This window comes from Leopardus geoffroyi, chromosome B2 (genome assembly GCF_018350155.1).
Source record: "Leopardus geoffroyi isolate Oge1 chromosome B2, O.geoffroyi_Oge1_pat1.0, whole genome shotgun sequence".
Classification (NCBI taxonomy): domain Eukaryota; kingdom Metazoa; phylum Chordata; class Mammalia; order Carnivora; family Felidae; genus Leopardus; species Leopardus geoffroyi.
In genome coordinates this window covers 124,707,598-124,728,583 of record NC_059332.1, presented here as the reverse complement: position 1 = coordinate 124,728,583, position 20,986 = coordinate 124,707,598, and the positions used below count along the sequence as shown (strand labels likewise).

General features: G+C 43.0%; 1 long non-coding RNA gene across 1 annotated transcript; it reads right to left on the bottom strand.

Moving 5' to 3' along the window:
• Positions 1–634: 634 nt before the first annotated feature.
• Positions 635–20,771, bottom strand: LOC123609830. The gene is made up of 3 exons (XR_006717981.1): positions 20,761–20,771; positions 13,712–13,719; positions 635–733 (listed from the first exon to the last, which is right to left on the bottom strand). It is a non-coding gene; the product is annotated as an uncharacterized LOC123609830 (long non-coding RNA).
• Positions 20,772–20,986: the final 215 nt, after the last annotated feature.

The window sequence follows — 20,986 nt, the reverse complement described above, 5'->3', positions numbered from 1 at the left end:
CTTTTGATGTAAATTTTTTTTAACTTTTATTTATTTTCGAGACACAGAGAGACAGAGCATGAACGGGGAAGGTCAGAGAGAGGGAGACACAGAATCTGAAACAGGCTCCAGGCTCCGAGCTGTCAGCACAGAGTCCGACACGGGGCTCGAACCCACAGACCCCGAGATCACGACCTGAGCTGAAGTCGGACGCTCAACCGACTGAGCCACCCAGGCGCCCCTACTTTTAATGTAAATGGACTAAACGCTCCAATTAAAAGACATAGAGAGACAGAGTGGATTAAACCAAACCAAAACAAAACAAGATCCATCTATGTATTGCCTGCAAGAGACTCCTTTTCAGACCTAAAGATACCCACAACTTGAAAGTGAGGGGATGGAGAAACATTTATCAAGCAAGTGGTTATCAAAAGAAAGCTGGAGAAGTAATACTTGTATCAGACAAACTAGACTTTAAAACAAAGACTGTAACAAGAGACAAAGAAGGACACTATATAATAATAAAGGGGATAATCCAACAAGAAGATGTAACAACTGTAAATATTTATGCACCCAACACAGAGGCACCCAAATACATAAAACAGTTAGTGACAAACATAGAGAAATAATCTATAGTAATACAGTAATAGTTGGTACATTAACACCCTACTTACATCAATGGACAGATTATCCAAACAGAAAATGAATAAAGAAACGGTGGCTTTGAATGACACTCTGTACCAGGTGGATTTAACTGGACATCAATATGCAAAAGAATGAAACTGCACCGCTTTCCTACGTCATACATAAAAATAAACTCGGGGCGCCTGGGTGGCTCAGTCGGTAAAGCGTCCGACTTCGGCTCAGGTCATGATCTCACGGTTTGTGAGTTCAAGTCCTGCGTCGGGCTCTGTGCTGCCAGCTTAGAGCCTGGAGCCTGCTTCAGATTCATGCTCTGGGCACCTGGGTGGCTCAGTCAAGCATCCGACTTTGGTTCAGGTCGTGATCTTGAGATCCGTAGATTCAAGCCCCGTGTCAGGCTCTGTCACTCATATGTGGAATTTAAGAAACAAAAGAAACAAGCAAAGAAAAAAGAGAGCAACAAACCAAGGAACAGACGGTTAACCATAGAGAATAAACTAATGATTACCAGAGGGGAGTTTGGGGGGTGGGGGGCATGGGTGAAATAGGTGATAGGAATTAGGAATATACTTATCATGAGGAGCACTGAGAAACGTACAGAATTGCTGAATCACTATACTGTACACCCGAAACGAATTTAACCCTCTATGTTAACTACACTGAAATTGAAGTTAAAACCTGAATAAAAAAAGAAAACGAAGCAAAATGGACTTCACCTCTCTAATCTCCAAAGGTTCTGACCTGGGGGCGGGGCAGAGGGAATGGGAAAGAGAACTGCAATCAACCAGACACACCTGACCTGGAGGAACTTGCCCAGCAAGTGCTACTCCAGATTACAACTCCCCCACGCTCTGCTCCGGCTCAGTGTAGACTCCGGGGGTCCCTGACCAATGGTCACACAGGGCGTGCACTCCGAGTGGCTGGCTGAGCTGACTGGCTGGTGGGGGGAGGACAGGTTCTGAAAGGCAAGAGTCCTAATTCCGGGCCGCTGTCTAAAGAAGACACTTCCGGTGCTAGAAGTGGAAGGAAATGACAACTGTGTGTTAGATACTAACACCCTGCAGGGATGTTCTCTAGAGCAATACTCTGATCTGCCTCTGTCACACTTGCAAATTTGTGCTGCAAAAACGTTGTTTCAACGAACCTTGAAGTGAGTTTTGAGGAGATTCAGAAGGGAGGAAGGCTGAACATTTCTCTTCTGTGACTCAGTTTTTTGTTGGTTTGTTTTTTGTTTTTTGTTTTTTTGCTTTACTGGGACTATTACAGATATTGTTTTACAAGCACAGGTCACGTCCCTCAGAAGCTTATGGCTTTACCACGCAAATAAATGGAGAAGGGAATGAACAAGCAATGTGTTTGGAGGGGAAAGAAATTCTGCTTACCATTATGGCTGGGAGGTACCTTGAGTTTGCTGCAGGCATGCCCAGAAAGGAACACTTTCTTTTTCATCTTTACAATTGGATGGGGCTTTAATGTTAAAGATAAAATATACATTTGATTTAATACTTTATCAAATGAAAATAAAAATCAAATTATTATTACTATTAATGGTCACTCTACAGGTAACCCCAACCGATGAATGGCTTATAACCCAAAAAGTATTTTGTTAGGTCTGTGCTTGGAACTGTTGTAAGTAGTGGCAACATTCTCACACTCTCAAAATCTTATTTAATCCATCATGAGGATGAAATATTCCTAAGTGTAGTGCCTAGTAGTCCCAGAAAGACAGACGTGACTGCCACCTTATACTCTTAATCCTAAGCCCTAAGACTCTTGAGTCCTGAGACCCCTCGAGTCCTGATGGTTTTGTCCATAGGGAGGAATGCATAGAGGTGCCATTGGCCGAAGAGGCCCCAAATAGGAATTCCCGGTGGTCTCCCCAGCAATGGTAGGGAAAGATTCCATGGATGAGGGTGTCAATGATGGGGGAAGGTCCCTAGAGAAGGGGATATTAGTGACAGGAGAGGATTTGTGGGCACATGGTAGGAGTCATTTATTTGTAAGTATTACTGTAAGTCAGAAGATGTCATACAGTAGTTTTTAAACATTTCATTCTCTTAAAAATTACCTGTCACCATACAAATTTACTACAATATGATTCACTGTATTCCCTATGTTGTACTTTTCATCTCTGTGACTTACTGACTTTATATGTAGACATTTGTACCTCTTAATCGAATTCACCTATTTCACCCGTGCCCTCACCCCCTCTACTGAGGGATATTGTACCACTTCTCTCAAATACCGCATTTGACATGAGTAGAGCAGATAATTGGATTCGGAGGACTTTGGTGAGTCTCTGATCTGGAAAAATGAGAGACTTCTAACTTATTTATTGGAAAGTTACCCATATAGATTAAACACCATGTGAAAAAAAGGCAAGTTGACATTTCTCATGAAAATTCAACTGCTTCACCTTCTTGTGTACAAGGTTATCCGTCCATGCTTTCATGGAGGTGAGCTCTTTTTTTTCTACCTATGCAGAGAAGATTTTAAAAATATGGATTCCTGGGGTGCCTGGGTGGCTCAGTTGGTTAAATGACTCTTGGTTTTGGTTCAGGTCATGGTCTCATAGTTTGTGAAATTGAGCCCTGCATTGGGTTCTGGGCTGGCAGCACAGAGCCTGCTTGGGGTTCTCTCTCTCTCTCTCTCTCTCTCTCTCTCCCTCTCTCTCCGCACCTCTCCTCCACTATCACTCTCTCAAAACCAATAAATAAAATTTTAAAATATGGATTTTTGGGATAAAGATTCTTATTGACTGTTAACTCCAATGAAATCTTTTGTGATGTCTCTGGGTTCATTTCCAAATTTAAAATTTTAGGCAATAATTTATGATGTTTAGACTTCATAAAAATGTTTACTTCTATAGAAAATAATAAAGATCTGGGGTGCCCGAGTGGGTCATTCGGTTAAGTGTCTGACTTCGGCTCAGGTCATGATCTCACGGTCTTGCGTTGGGCTCTGTGCTGACAGCTCAGAGCCTGGAGCCTGCTTCGGATTCTGTGTCTCCCTCTCTCTCTGACCCTCCCCCGTTCATGCTCTGTCTTTCTCTGTCTCAAAAACAAGTAAACGTTAAATAAAAAAAAATAAAAAAAAAGAAAATAATAAAGATCAAATGATCAAAAAATGATAAAAAATATATGACAAATTGAAAAAAAATTTGCAATATGTACAACAGTTGAATATCTCTAATAATGGGGTGTTACATGGGTAAGAAAAGGAGTAACACCAGAGAAAATTGGACAAGAAAGGAGAAAATGAGATCATATGAGAAGAAACACAAATGACCAACAAACCTTTGAAAAGGTGTTTAAGCTACAGGTTCAAAATTAAACACATAAAATGGTAAGAATTGACATCTTGCCTTTTTCTTCATCTTAGAGGTAATACATTCAGTCTTTCACTATTCACCATGATGTTAGTTGAAGGTTTTTTGTAGATGCCCTTTACTGGTTTGAGGAAGTTCCCTTCTGTTCCTAATATATATTTTTAAATTTAGTTTAATTATTTTTTAAAGTAAACTCTATGCCCAACATGGGGCTTGAACTCCTGTCCCTGAGATTAAGAGTCACATGCTCCATCCACTCAGCCAACCAAGCACCCCTGTTCCGAATATTTTTGAAGCTTTTTTATCATAAATGAGCATTCAATTTTTTCCCAATGCTTTATTCACACTTATTGAAATAATTATATATATATATATATTTTTTTTCTTAGCTTTTAGTATAAGATATTACATTGATCTTCAAATATGAAATCAATCTTGCATTCTTGGGATAAATCTCATTTGGTTGTGATGTAATATCCTTTTTATGTATTGTTCAATTTGATTTGTTAATATTCTGTTAAGAATTTTTTTTTATTTTTTTTATTTATTTTTTTTTTAAATTTTTTTTTTTCAACGTTTATCTATTTTTGGGACAGAGAGAGAGACAGAGCATGAACGGGGGAGGGGCAGAGAGAGAGGGAGACACAGAATCGGAAACAGGCTCCAGGCTCCGAGCCATCAGCCCAGAGCCTGATGCGGGGCTCGAACTCACGGACCGCGAGATCGTGACCTGGCTGAAGTCGGACGCTCAACCGACTGCGCCACCCAGGCGCCCCAAGAATTTTTGTGTCTATATATATTTAAGAGACATTGGTCTGTCATTTTCTCTTCTTGAAATGTCTTCTCTGGATTTGTATCCTGGCATTGCTGGCCTCATAAAATGAGTTGGAAAGTATCCCTTTCTCCTCGCCTTTCTAGAGAAGTTTATGAAGAATTGATATTATTTCTTCTCAAATGTTTAGTTGCATTCACTATTAAGTTCATCTGAGCCTGGTCTTTTGTCTGTAGAAGAGTTTGTAACTATAAATATAATTTTTTAATAAACATGGGGCTCTTCAGATGATTTCTTCTTGGCTGAATTTGCGTAACTTATGTTTTTCAATTAATTTCATTTGAAGCAATTAATAAAATTTGATTGTGTACTTTATAAAATTTATTTTTTAATAATAGCTTTCCTGAGATGCCACACAACTTACCCCCTTAATGTGTAAAATTTACTGACTTTTCATTTACAGCATAATACAATCATTACTACAATCTCCCGGGAGGAGGAAATAGGGGTGGAAACTGCCCCGTTTTGGCTCAGCCTCTTTGGGCTTCTGTTCCTTTGGATCCAGCCCCTCTGCAGGACGCATTCCTTCTCTGTCCCTCCATCTAATAAGGCCCCAAGTGGCCCCGTGACCACTGACTTAGGTGACAAGCATATGAGGCCCTCTGCTGTGGCTCATGAAAGCTACTTTCACTGATACTGATTACTATCAGCAATCAAAACCCGCTTTTGCCCTCCATCTGTCTGCTTCCTGCACTGGTCACTCGATTGTTTACAAACCCAACAAGGTATGAAGATAGCGTTGTTTATTAATCTCTTGCAATTCCTAGTAAGAATGAATGAGAAGTCAGAACGAAAGCTCAGCTGGGGTGTGGGGGCTAGGAGGCACACTTTGAAAAAAAAAATGACTAGCTTCACTGAATATATTTATTTTACAGAAGAGATTTGTAAGGCACAAAGATGTTACAGAAGTTTTAGTTTACACAGCTAGTGACAAGAGAGTTTGAGAACCTAGAAATCTTGACTTTTTGAACCAGTGATCTTACCTTGTCATTTTCTAAATATTTACTATACGGTATGCAGGATCCGAAGTTCGTAAAATTCACCTGTGTGCGTGGTCCTTCCTTCAAAAAAAATATTTACGGAGGAAATTTATTGCCACATCTGAGAAAACAGAAAAGTCCTTAGGATATTATATGTCTATTTCTCAGGTATATTTGAAACCCTCTTAACTTCAACTTAAACAACCTTAAATTAAATCCCGAAAACCATGACTTGGTTCGTATATAGGAAAAAAAAAAAAAAGAAGATTACAAGTGCCTCAAACGATCTATTTTTCTTGTCACATGAAGAAATGTCAGAATGAACTATTATAATATCCTTCTAAGAAGTTAACTTGACGGTGACTTAGTGACCACTTTCATCCATACATTAAAGAAAGTATCTTTTGAAGTCTTGGATCAACTCTAAACCGTTTGAAAGTTTATTTATTTATTTTTTTTCAACGTTTATTTATTTTTGGGGCAGAGAGACACAGAGCATGAACGGGGGAGGGGCAGAGAGAGAGGGAGACACAGAATCCTAAGCAGGCTCCAGGCTCTGAGCCATCAGCCCAGAGCCCGACGCGGGGCTCGAACTCACCGACCGCGAGATCGTGACCTGGCTGAAGTCGGACGCTTAACCGACTGCGCCACCCAGGTGCCCCTAAACCGTTTGAAAGTTTAAAAGGAAGTATACACCTACTTCATTCAGTAAGCTTTGCAAGGTGCACCGTGCTGTAAAGACCCCGTGTTGTCTAGATCATTGAGAAACTATTGAGGATGGTGATGGCGCCTGCTCTCGCCGCTGGGGATCGAGGCAGGGGCGGAAATCCCTGCTTCTGCAGTCTGTATTGGCTGAGAGCTGCCACCACACCTAGAGCCTGGGGCCAAAGAGCTGTAACAAGAGCTCGACGACTTTTACCCCCGAGTTGTGCGGTCTATGGCGCTTTCCTCAGGCGCATGCGCACAGGACGGCCTAGCGCTCTGCATGATGTCTCAAACTTGTACAGGTGTAGCCCTGCCTTCCCTCCCAATTCTTTCTCCAGTGACCTCTCTCCTCCTTAGTCTCCACACCCCATTCTCACCCCTCTCTGGGGACAGTCTTGTTCACAGATAAGTGATGGCCCAACAGGAGAGGAGAGCTAACAGACTCACTGAGGCTTGCAGTAAGAGGATAGTGTTTCCAGTAATGAATGGAAGACAGCTTTGTTATTACTTAGGGAAGCAAGCCCACCAAATACCTTCACTTCAATGTTTTACTAAGCTCTGCTCGTCTAAGCTTCTAAACGGACCAATCCCTGCTCACCTCTGCAGAAGTCTTGGGAATAAATGAGTTCATAAGAACTGAGGCCCGGCTTCTCTTAGAACAACCTTGCGGAAAGAAGAGTGATCTACTAATGCGTATCACACAATTATTGTGAAGACAGATGAAATAACACATGAGAAGTACTTAGTTGAGTTGAATGCTTAATAAATGTTAGCTGCATTCTATTTTTTCCCCTCTCAAACTCCAAAAAGGTATGCGAAAAAACTCAGTTGCCTTCCTGTTCAGTATACACTTCTTCGTTCATGTTCGACGACCTAAGAGCAAAACTCTGTAAAGGCAGAGTGTTGCCAAGAAACATAATTCAACATTTCAGATGGTGACACCGCTGCCAGGTTGCCTCCAGCTTTGTGTGTTGGGAGCGATGTTGGTCTTTTCAGGGTTTTGAGCTTATGATGGGAAATGCTAAATGTGGACCTCTGGGTAGGCAAGTAAATCTCTTTGAGTAGGAACTCTAGGTAGAGGCGTCTCCAAACAAAAGGGACGGCAGGAACCATCTCTGAAAATAATTAGTTCTTTTTCCCATTAATGTAACTTATATGCCGGACTGAGTTTAAGAAGTTCCCCCACCTCCTACCCCACCATCTACATTCACTAGAGGCCAGAATGAGCCCTTACTTAAAAATAGGATCTCTGCAGTTAAGATGAGGTCATACTTGATTCCAGAGGGTCCTAAATCCAATGATTGGTGTCTTTACAAGAGAAAAGAGAGGGAGACTTGGACGCGCGCGCGCGCACACACACACACACACACACATCCCACAGGGGAGATGGTCATGTGACAATGGGTGCAGAGCTCCTAGCTTCTGGTGGCTATCCGCAGTCCCAGACTTCTTGGCCACCAGAAGCTGGGAGAAGGCTAAGAAGAATTTTGTTCTGGAGCCTTCGGATGGCCCTGCCAACACCTCGATTTCAGACTTTCAGCTTCCAGAACTGTGAGAGGATTTCTGTCATTTCAAGCTCCAGTTTTGTTATGATAGCCCTAGGAAACTAATATAAACACTCAAAAAGGCAGGGATTCTGGCGTACTTTTCTCCCTTTGGATGGAAATGCTCTTCTGCTCCTGTGAGAGTTCTCAGTTCTCATTCCGAGGCTCTGGAAAAGCTACTTTGCTACTTTGCCTGGTTCCCTGTGATAGGGTGACCAACACACCCCTGTTTGCCCAGGACTTGGTTTTAGCGCTAAAAGTCCTGTGTCCTGGGAATCCTTTCAGTTCCAGGCAAACTGGGACATTTGGTGGCTCTATCTGAAAGGCCCTTCCTTGTTACATGGCAGGTGGTTCCCTCCAGGCAGAAGCTCTTCCTAGAAGTGCTGTAGGTCCTGAGGGATAGAGGGAGGCTTATTCTCTCAGGAGGATTCCCGTTCCCTCCTCACATGAATCACGGGGAGTTCTTGGTAAATATACACCCAGGCCTGCTGTCGATGACCATATGGCCCAGTTTGTCCAGGACGTTTCCTGCTGGCCCAGCTTACCGTTTAGAAAATAAATTTTACACACGCCTCCCTTAACAAATATTCTATAGGCACGCAGCTTAGGAAGTCGTGATTTTAATAAGCCCCCGGGTGATTCTTATTATTACCGAAGTATAGGGTCAGCAGAGAGTCCCTTGTACCCGTATTTGACTTAGCAGGGTACAGCAACCCTCTTTCCAAAAGCAAGGGACCTACACTTGCTTCAACAAGAACAGTGCGACTCTCATGAGACTTGGCTTTAGTCAGGGCTTCAATTCGTTGCCACAGTAGGATTTATTTTCACTACGGCAGGATTTATTATTATTCTGATCGTGCAGATCTTCTTAGATGCATGGATCCTCAGTTCCCACTCTCCTTCTCCCGCCCCCTTCCGGTTTCATCTCAAAACACAGATTCCCACAAAGTGAATGCAGTCAGAACTATTTATCTGTGTCACCAACCCTGCCACAAGCACCAGCCCTTAAATAATTCACTTTCTGTTGTGCCTTAACGCAGAAGATGCTACCGACATTTAAATGCAGTCATTCTCCGGTGTCCCGTGAGCATGAAGAAATCTTTAGTCCAGGAAATAAATTGGTCTGTCGTGTATGACCAGTTCGCTTTATAATTTGTGCCTGAATCATGAATAATCATGAATAATAATGTCTTCTTAACGGCATTTTTTAATGAAAGAAACAGATACAGGGATCTTAAATCATTTTTATCTCTTGCATGTTTGTGAGTTATTCACCCGTCATGTATAATTTGTGGGCAGAGCAGATGGCAAGAGCTAAGTATCAGGTAATGTAATCATAAAACACTCTCCCACCCCTCAGAAAGGCAGAAATGCTCTATGTTGAAAACTTGTTTCATTTATTGAAGGATTTTTTTTTTACTCCACTGGAATGCACTGCAAAAAATTATGACGTTAGATAAAAAGATATTTCCGCATCAGGAAGTTCAAAAGATTCAGATGCCACTGAAATGTAAGTTAAAGGAATTCATAAATGTTTCAGGAAACATTATAGTAGAATTATTACTATCATTTGAGAGTAGGCAGCCTCTGCAATAAAGTGAGATTCATTACAAAGCCAAAATTATTTTTCAAGCCTCTGACATATTTAGATAGAATTCTCATGCCAAGTCAAATAATTATGAAATTTAAAAATTGCTTGAAGGTATGCTTGGAATTGCGTGCTAATAAAGATTTAACTGTGGAGGGTTGTTTTCCTCTGTGAAAATGTCACGTTTCACAAATTTCTTCCAAGCTCTCGAGGTGTACAAGAGTGACAAAATTCCTTTGAGAAGCAGTGGTTAAGAGGAACTTATGGCAAATACTTCCCCAAACGTTTCACTTATTCAGTGATTCCGTCACCAAATTTCTACTGAATGTCTGGCCCTGGGCTGATTTCCACGTGTGTAGCATTGGAGACACAAGACAAGGTCTTTCTGCCTTCATGGAACCATCTTCTAAGGAGGGAAATAATCCACAAAGAATGAATGAATAAACAAGACATTTCAAACTGTGTTTAGCTCAGCAGGCCCAGGTTGTTCAAACCCTGCACCTTCCAAAAAAGGCCTGTCTTCCGCAAGACTGACCCTTGATCAGCTCGTAGGAGGTAACCATTGAGCCCTTAGAATACCTTGCCTCATAAGAGTGTTTTCACTTGGTTTGTGCTGTGTCAGTTTGAGCACGGCAGGGCCGGAAACTGAATTACAAGGTTAGTCACGTGGGTAATATGAGCCTATGAGACGGGTCTGTAATAAAAACCCTGGACACCAAAACTCAGCGCACTTCCCTGGCTCGCCATACTCACACATACCGGCACGCGTTGTTGCCGGGACTATTAAGGGCATGTCCTTGTGTTCCCACTGGAAGGTACACCTGAAGGCATGCGCCTGGTTTCTCCTTGACTTTGCCCCTCAGCTATCTCCCTTTGCTGATATAGATCCGTATCCTTTCACTGTAATAAACTACAACCATGAATAAAACAACTCCTCGAAGGGCACCCGGGTGGCTCAGTCAGTTGTGCATCCAATTTTTGATTTTGGCTCAGGTCATGAGCCCAGGGTCACAGGATGGAGCCCAGCATGGAGCCTGCTTGAGACTCTCTCTCTCTCTCTCTCTCTCTCTCTGTGCCCCTCTCCCCCACTCGAGTACACTCTCTTTCTCTAAAATAAAATTAAAAAAAAACCAAAACTCCTTGAGTCCCGTGATTCATTCCAGCAAATCACTGAGTCTGAGCGTGACCATGTTAAATGAAAGAAACGGGGACTGAGGGAAGGTGCATAGTGAAGAGGGGGAATGGACTGGAGCCTGAGAGACGAGAGTGTGCTGGGCATGTGAACATAGGGAGGTGTGTTCCAGGCAGAGGGAATAGTAACTGTGAGGGCTTTGGGACAGAGAAGTAGGGGGTTGGAGGGACAGGAGGAGACCAGGAGAGAGGAGAGGTAGGATTAGCAAAGGCCAGATCAGGAGAGGCTTTTAGCTCTCAGAAAAGAGTTTAGGTGTTATTATAAGCAAACGAGTCTTGCCTGGTGAGGTTACACCCAGTTCTGTTTCTGTTACGTTTTACTACACACAAACTTAAGGCGGCGGGCGAAGTCATTTTTACCAAGGGGCTCACGGTCATGTTGTAGAGGCATGTAAATCTTATAAGAAGTAATCACCAAATAAATCGAGTGCTTGGGCATGGAATATGGATTCAGAGAAGGAAGACATGATTCCTTCCCCATATTTTCTGCTCTGAGTAGTTGTAACCCTAAGTTCAGTGCTGGACACTCTTAATTTTAAATTATTACGAAATACAAATGCCCAATATGCACATTCCACTTCAGCTCATGAGCTGAAAATCAAATCAAGAGACACCATTATTATTTTTTTTTTTTTTACTTATCAGACTTGCAAAAATGAGGAGCATTTATAAAATGCAATGTTGGCAAGCAGGTGTCAGAATTTTCATACGCTCTTAGTGGAAATGAAAATGGGTGCTGCCTTTTTCAAGGGCAATTTTTTAATATCAGTCAGTTGGTATATCACCTTTGATCCATTATTTCCACTGCTAGAGATTCATCCCAAGTGGATACTTGCTGAAATACACAAGAGGAAGTTTGTTGTGGCATTGCCTATGAAAAGCGAAAAGCTGGTCGCAATCTAAATATCCATCAATAGAAGATTGGTTGCCTTAATTATGGTTATGTTATATCATGGAATTCGGATGCACAATGAAAAGAGAATGAGGTAGAACTGTGTCTACAAGTATTAAAAAAATTAAGTCACAAAAGCAGAGGTTTATGTCCCATATCACACCATTGTGTATTGTGTATTCCTATGCGCCGAAATGATCTCTAGAAGGAATCGTATAACTTGTGTTTCTTTCTCTCTCTCTTTTTATTGACAGAGAGAGAAATAGAGGGAGAGGGAGGTAGAGAATTTTAAGCAGGCTCCGTGGCAGCGTGGAGCCCAACACGGGGCTCAATCTCACAACCGTGAGATCATGACCTGAGCTGAAATCAAGAGTCAGATGCTTAACTGGCTGCCCCACCCAGGTGCCCCTCATGTTTCTTTCTCTTAAAATTAATGCATTCATCCTTGAAAATACAGATAAATTTAAATTCAAAAGTGAAAATAAAAATTATTTAAAAATTTTGAAAATCACTTTATACCTGTAATTTACCAGCCCCAAAATGACCATTGTTAACATATATCCTATATCCTTCTAGTCCTTTCTCAGGCATATAAATTTACAGCTTTAAATTTTAAAACAAAATTCAGAAAATGTCCCCAGACTCAATGAAAAGACAAGATTCAGTAATGGTGGTAGAACAGACTCCCTGAAGCAAGGGAAGGGAAGGTTAGGTAACAGTGCCCCTCCGATGCTTGGGCAGAAAATATGGAGAGACGCACGTAGGGCACAAGCAGGCTCAGGGGTCATCAATCTCTCAGACAATGTTCCTCTTGAGTGCAATGGGGCTTTAGAGAGTGTGGCCGGGAGTTGCCACCACATCCACAGGAGAGAGAGGTACTTAGAGGTCAGTCTTCAGGATGGATGGGTCAGGTCTATTGCAAAGCCTTGCGGACGTAGGGCACCTGAGGTCCCTGCCTTGGCCTGGCTTCCAAGGGCCGTACACTGGCCATCCCTTGACGATGCCCTCCACATGGGATAAAGAATCCAAGGGCACGTGACCACCCATTGCTTTCATTGGCCCTCTCTGGACCGTGTTCTGAGTACCCATGTCTCTTAAATTCCCTGTCCAGTCAGCCCAAATTTGGGTACACCTTCCCAAGGTCCAAATGTGCTTCTGGTATGTGTACCCTTGGGCCTATGTGGTAGCCAAGGGCAGCTGTTTACAGGGACTTTGGCCAGAGCGTGGTGTGTGGGATGGGGTGTGCCCACTGGGCCACACAAGGGGTTGGCAATACAGGAAGGAGGCAGAGGTGGGAACAGCATGGGGGTGGGTTGGGAATCAACATTCCATGGTTTCTAAATTCAATCCTGTCCTTCCAGATAATTAGGAAGGCATATTTGTCAAGATAGGAGGATAGAACATATTTTATTTCCGTTTGTTGTCTTAATTTGTAACTTTTACACATTTAGAATATGTTATTTGGCCTCCGTTCTTAGTATCATCACAGGCACAGGCTCCCCAAATATTCAGAGATGGGTCTGTGGGGTGTCACGTTTCTTATTTCCATCAACAAAAATGTCACTGCATTGACTGTACATAAACATGTAAGATATGGAGGTAAATTTATGTAATCATCTAGAAGCGTCTCAGAAATCGTCTCCAACATGTTTGTCCTAATTTTCTCGATATCTCAGGGGAAAGTATTTCAGCCTAAGATTACCTGGATAATTGATTTCACCTTACATTCCATTTTTATAACTCTGTGTTAGCAGAGTGTTTTACAGATGAGGCAAATGAATTGCAGAGAGACTTAGTGTGTTTTCCAAAGGCATAGAATTAGCTGCAAAACCAAGACTGAAATTCCAGCTACTTCCCGGTCCAATTCTCTCCGTTGCGTTGGCTCAGAGATCAATCAAGAAGGGTGAAATCCAGGCTACTGTTCTGAGACTTTGGAACAGAGCTAAATATGGTGTGGAATCTGCATTTAAGGGGATGGTCCCATCGGGAACCTTAAAAGGGGACTGTAAATCCATTCTGCCATCACTTACCAGGTACACTGAGAAAACATCTCCTCCTAACTCCCTCCCTTCGCCTCTTGGCTTATCTTGACTCTTTAATCCTTTTTCCCTTTGGAAGTGCTGGGAACGTTTCTCAGATCTCTATCCTGGACCCATTCTGGTCCTCATACCACCATGGGGTAGCCGTCATTCAGGTCCTAGAAATTCTCAAGTCGACAGCCAGCATACTAGAACCCCAAAGGAGCTATATCCCAGATTACCTAAGTAGTCCGATGTTTTGGTCCTGGTGTTTGCAACACACAAAATGGGCTAAGTCCCAGCATTTCTTTAGTGACATTCTTGACAGTTGGAATTGTCCTTTTCACCCCAAATTATTTATATTATGCTCCGATCAGTAAATTCATCTCCAACATTGCCACTAAGGCAGCTAATAACGTAGGTCGTATGCTGTTCCGTAAGTTTTCAGATAGCTGAAAAATTAGAAATCATAAAATGCACATTTCATCCTTTATAAAGCATGGTCTCAAGTGGCAGTGGTGCTTAAGTTAAAAGACCAGAGGCTTTACTTAACAGACCCAGAAGAGTCCTGGTTACCAGTTCTTCTCTGTGAGACCTTGGACGTGCTACTTAACCTCTCTGAGGCTCAGTGTCCTTATCTGCAATATGGGAGTCATGGTGTCTTAGGGTTTGGAGAAGGAAGGAGTGCAGAGCATGTAGGGAGTTGCTTTTCACAGCCCTTGACTCACCACGGACATTCATTAAGTGATACTTATTAGCTCATCACCTCATTGTATTTCCAGGGAAATTCTGAAACAAATGCTGAGCGTATTTGCCTACGACCTGTATTCCTTTGAGGCTAGAGAAGTGTCATTATTTACCAAAACACATTGCCGGACCGTGACAGTCTTAGGACATTCTCTGCATGCAGTTACTGCAGCGGGATGGACGTTCCTGCGGAGACCTTCTCCACCTGTTTCCGCAGACCTCCATCCTTGCCACAGAGGTTCGTCAAGGGCCATTTTCTCCCTCCGTGCTAAGCTCAGTCACGTGCGCTCCACACCAAATGTAAATGTAGCCAGGCTCCCACACTGCCTGTTCACATCAACTTGTCCCAGGGTGCCTGCTTGCCAAACAGAAGGCTGGGTGGGATGTGATCTGGGTGCCACCGCCACATGTGTGCAGAGCCACCGATCCCCCTGACTGTGCAATTCAGTGTGGGGACCATCCCAAGGGACCATCTTTCTTGTCTTTGCAGTGTTTTAAAATTCAGGGTTTTGTTGACCTTCCCTGACCTGACAGTGGCTTAGGATAGGGGTGTCCAGCTCATCTGGGCAGGTTTTAGCAGCTTTAGGTCTCTAGAAGAAAGGTTACGTGTCTCTATTTTTTCCTTTCAGAAGCCACTGGGCTGCTTACGCAAAATTCCGTGCTTCACCCTAAAACCTTCAAGTGTCCACAGCTCTGCCTTGTCTTACAAACATACCACATAACTCCACACTCTCTTTTTTAAAAAAATTTTTAATGTTCATTTACTTGAGAGAGAGGGAGAGAGAGCGATCAGGGGACGGGCAGAAAGAGAGGGAAATACAGAATCCGAAGCAGGTTCCAGGATCTGAGCGGTCAGCACAGAGCCCGACGCGGGGCTCGAACTCACAGACCGCAAGATCATGACCTGAGCCGAAGTCGGATGCTTGACCGACTGAGCCACTCAGGTGCCCCACACTTTCTCTTTTTAAAGGAATGTTTTCTGTCCCCCAAACTGTGGACTGCTCATCGTCCCTGAGCACAGCTCATGCAAATCTGTCTGTGGTCACGCTCTTCTGTAAACTTCATCGGGCCAGGAATCACGTCTTCTTTGCTCATCATTTTAATCCCAGTAATCGGATATTAATATATTATATAAATATCTATTGGATGAATAAATGGCTCTTCTCTCTGGACTAAACCTCTTAGTACATTTATTTATCTAGAACGTATCCCTCCTTTAAGGCGCATTCTGGTCCCTCCTTCTGTGTGAACTGTTCCCTAAATTCTAAGAGTGGCTCCCAATAACCTTCATTTTTGGATAATCCTCCCCGGTGAGTGTGGGTGGAACCTGTGATCTGTGATCGTGTCGCCTTATATGGCAAAGGGGAGATAATCGGGGGGGGGGGGGGGGCGGGGATGATCTAATCAGCTTCCAAGCCCGTTGGAAGCAGAGTTTTCTCCAGCTGGCAGCAGACGAAAAGTCAGAGAGATTGAGGTCTGAGCAGGTGCCAAGGCACTGTTGCTCTGAAGGACGACTTTGAAGATGGACGAGGCTGAGGAATAGTGAGGGCCCGCCTGACAACCTCAGAGCTGAGGTCCCCGAGCACTGAATTGTGCCCACCCCGTGAATGTGCGTGGCCGCACACTTTTGTCTGGAGCTCTGTCATATGAGCTTCATCCGACCAGATTTCGCCTTGGGAGACCCTAAGTAGAGAACGGTCTGAATAGTAGTATGTTCCCACCTGGACTTCAGAGTCACCCATCTGTGAGCTCACAACTGGGTGTTGTCTGAAGTCACTAAGTTTGCGGTAATTTGTTACAGAGCAGCAGAAAACTAATATACCTGCCTACCCATAATTCTCTTTCCAGCTCTCCTCCGAACGTCTACTCAATATATCTCCACCGAGCACTTACTCATAAATACTTTTTAATGCTACTTGTTTTCATGTATATTCCAGTATAAGCTGTCCTCCAAATTAAATTGTAAACTCCAAGGAAACAGAGGTGGGGTCTATATTTCTTTCTAATTGCCACAAATCCACCCGATAAAGTGCTTGATGAACTCATGGCTGTTTTTAAAAGAAACGCTGCTTTAAATCTTTGGAAAAAGTAAAAGAGCGACCGTCTTAAAAGAAAATAATTAAACTACAAATTGCTGCATCGATTATAAACTATTTTGTGACTCATACAGTGGCTTGGAAACACCAAAAAATAAAATCCAAAAAGCCCATAATTATTGTTTACCATTTGCAATTTCAGTGATTTCTTTCAATTTTTATTTTAGGGAGAGAGAGAATGGGGGGGGAGGGGCAGAGGGAGAGACAGAGACTCTAAAGCAAGCTCTATGCTCAGTATGGAGCCTGATGCAGGGCTCGATCCCATGACTCTGGGATCATGACCTCAGCAGAAATCAAGAATCAGATGCTCAGCCAACTGAGCCACCCACACGCCCTTCAGTGATTTTTTTAAAAGACCTCTAGGATTCTCCGGCTATATGCCAAGATCATACGGGATAAATGAAGATTTCTATAAATTTCATGTATGACATATCACCAATTTGTTAAATTTCTCAAACCAGAAATCCATCACTGGTTCACTAAAACAAAGCATTTCTATTTCATATACCTTGTGTGTTGCATAGTTGTGTGTACAGGGCACTAGGATTAGAAAAAGGATGAATAGATTTTGCTTTACTTAGGGAAGTCTTCATGTGAGTCCAGTGAATGGAAACAGTGACAAGGATCCAGTAATGGACAAGTAATGTCATTCTGCTAATTTCATCTTTGGAAAAATCCATCTGCAAATTTGTCAAAATGATTTGAAGATATCCTTGTATTCTATTTAATATTCTACGTGGGCTCTAAGAGCCAACACAGTTCTTTCAACACTCTCTAATTGAACATTAATAAATTAACAGCCCCCTGGACTGCTGCTCACGTCACCTCACTCTCTGCATGGCAATGCCAGCTGACTCAGACGCAGATTCCGGGAGGTGAGGAATGACTGTTTCGTCCTCGACAGAGATATGAAATAGTACCAAAGATTCATGTATTTAAGAATATATTTTTTTCTTTTTAATCTCTATCTCTAAGGCAACTCAATTTATTACTTGGCATTTATATTTCCAGAAATCAAGAGATATGGAGCCTGGCAGATTACGTGGATGCTAAAAGACTACAGAAGTGCAAAACTTCCTCTGGTGGTTTTTAAGGTCAGTTCGAGAGATAAAGGCGGAGACCCGTGTGGAGAGGAGACAAGGCCAAGTGGTCTCTCAGAAGCCCTTAGGGGCTGGGCTGAGGTGGCCTCACATAACGGATCAGTTGTAAACAGGAAAAAACTCACAGAAAATTTCAAATAGAACAAAATGTCCGTATCAGAAACAGACTGAAGTGTGTGCATTTTTAAATAGAAGAAGTCTCCCAAACACTGATGGTTCCTTCAATTCACTAAAGAAAAAAGTCTGTGTAACTTTTAAAATTTCTTTATGTTTAAAAAAAAATTTTTAAGTTTATTTATTTTGAGAGAGAGTGAGCGTGAGTGAGAGAGGAGCAGAGAGGGAGAGAGAGAGAGAGAGAGGGAGAGAGAATCAGAGGCAGGCTCTGCACACTGTCAGCGTGGAGCCTGATGGGGGGCTAGATCTCAAACCACAAGATCATGACCTGAGATAAAATCAAGAGTCTGCTGCTTAACCAATGGAACGTCTCACATGCCCCAGTATAACCTGGGGCCTGCTTTTCATCCTTTTCTGCACAGCCTGGGACCATGCTTTTCATCCCTTTCTCTATATTGTGAGTATATTTTTTTAAAGTGTATTTTAAGAGCATGTCTGACACATTGAGGTCTTAGCTGGATATTTACTGGAAATTTTCCAGGATGAAATAACCCTAGAATGTAGTGATCATCCTGGGGCACAAAAACCATCTTTGTACTAGCGTGGGGGTAGGGAGAGGGAGAGACAGAGCACACTGGGGCACTGGCTTGGGAAGATAAGTAGTCTTTTTTTAAATGTTTATTTATTTTTGAGAGAGAGAACGTGAGCGGGGAAGGGGCAGAGAACGAGGGAGACAAAGAATCCAAAGGAGGCTCCAGGTTCTGAGCTATCAGCACAGAGCCCGACGCGGGGCTCGAACTCACAAACTGTGAGGTCGTGACCTGAGCCGAAGTCAGACACTTAACCGACTGAGCCACCCAGGTGCCCTGGAAAGATAAGTAGTCTTAGAATATATATACCAACGACTGGATACGCTCTACAAATTTTAACTGCATCACAATAGATTGAAGAATTTGCACACTAAAATTGAATTTTAGGAGTTCACTGGGCAGACTCTGCAGTAAAATGTCTGGAGTTGAGCCCAGCTCTGCCCCTTACTAGCTGAGATACCCAGGAAAAGTCATTTAGCTTCTCTGTGCCTCAGTTTCCTCATCTGTTATGTAGAAGCAGTCGTTGTACATTGCTCATAATACTGTGAGGATAAGACAAACTGATGTGTGCTTGAAGAAGGCACTGGCACATGGTAAGTGCCAGTATATATTTTTTTTAACGTTTATTTATTTATTTTTGAGAGAGAGCAGGAGAGGAGCAGAGAGAGAGAGACGGACAGAATCCCAAGCAGGTTCTGTGCCATCAGCACAGAGCCTGATGCGAGGCTCCAACCCACAAACCGTGAGATCGTGACCTGAGCCGAAACCAAGAGTCGGATGCTTAACGGACTGAGCCACCCGGGCACCCCAAGTGCTAATATTATTATTCTCGTGGTGGTTAGGTGCTGAGACCTTAGACCGAGAAAGCTGGTCTGGGCTTTAATCCCAGCTAAGCCCAACTTGCTGGGTGATCTTAAGCGAGTAATTCAAACCATCTGTTTCGGCATCTGTATCTCCAGAGTGGATGCGATCATTGTACCTACCTCATAGGATTGTTCTGAGAATATACTAGTTAATACCTATCATGTACAAATAAAAGTGCCACATACCTTGAGACGCCAAAAAATGTAAGCATTTATTATTTCCAACTAAATTTTGGGCTCCAGATGACATGATTCGAGCTCCCTATTTCATTCTCTGTTTATTCAATGACATTCAAAACTCGGAAATGATGTTGAGGTTGAACCTCCTTCTATACAGAGTGTGTGTCCATGGTAACCTTTCATTAACACGGTTCCCTTGTTTGTTCAGAATGCTGTGCTTCCCTAAGAAACCACTTATGGTGGAGGGGACATGGTATGGACACGGCGCAAGTAGATCGGGGCTCGAACCCCCTTATTTACTAAAGAAGTCTGGACAAGAAATACATTTGAAAGTTTCCAGCATAGCGTCTAAGCCATGAGAAAAGCGGCGAACATGATTTACTCAACAGCTTGATTTCAGTTTTCTTCATCTGTAAAACGGGCCTAACATGGGGCGCCTGGGTGGCGCAGTCGGTTGGGCGTCCGACTTCAGCCAGGTCACGATCTCGCGGTCCGTGAGTTCGAGCCCCGCGTCGGGCTCTGGGCTGATGGCTCAGAGCCTGGAGCCTGTTTCCGATTCTGTGTCTCCCTCTCTCTCTGCCCCTCCCCCGTTCATGCTCTGTCTCTCTCTGTCCCAAAAATAAAAAAATAAACGTTGAAAAAAAAAATTTAATAAAAAAAAAAATAAATAAATAAAACGGGCCTAACAGAATTTAACTTGCAGAGGGTCGTGAGAATTCAAAGGGAGGTTACTTGTAACGTGGTGGAGGCCTTTGATCCCAGCATTTCAAACAAATAGTCGTGGCCCCTACCCACCAGAAGGCTATCAACGCGTCCCTTTTGGGAAGTTGTTATGTTGGTCCGAGGGAGGGGTGTGGGATTGGGATTTAGGTGGAAGTGGGTCACCGAGAATACCTGGGCTTGAAACGAGCCCTTGTCTCCCACTCTTAATGAACGTGCCAACTGCTCCAGGGCCACGAGTGATGCCCCCTCCTCTCTGTTCCCACAGGCCCAGGCACAGCCCTGCATTGGCACAGTGGACTGCAGTGACATCAGCACCACTTGGTGGCAACATCTTCCCCAAACCCTGGGTGGTTCAGTTGGTTAAGCGACCAATTCTTGACTTCGGCTCAGGTCACGATCTCATGGTTCATGAGTCTGAGTCCCACGTCGGGCTCTGCGCTGACAGCGTGGAGCCTGCTTGAGATTCTCCCTCTTCCTCTACCCCACCCCCACTCACACTCTCTGTCTCTCTCAAAATAAATACATAAAAACTTTAAAAAACAAAACAAAAAAACCCCCGACCCAAACAGGGGCATCATCAAAGGTAGCCAAGGCCGGACAGGTCAGTGCTTATTGGTGGTAAGAGTAAAGGGCAATGTGTATTAAAACTTCAAAATATTCATATTTTATCTATCAAGTGAAAAAAAAAAACCAGGCTACAAAATTATAGAGTGTAATCCTAATCTTCTAAAAACAGACATATATATAATATACTGTCCATACATATAGATGCAGGAGTGTGTCCATGTAGAAAGAAAGAGTAGAAGTAGAAAGAAATATATAAAAACATTAACTGTGCTTATCTCTGAATAGGTGACAGCACTATGAGGATTTA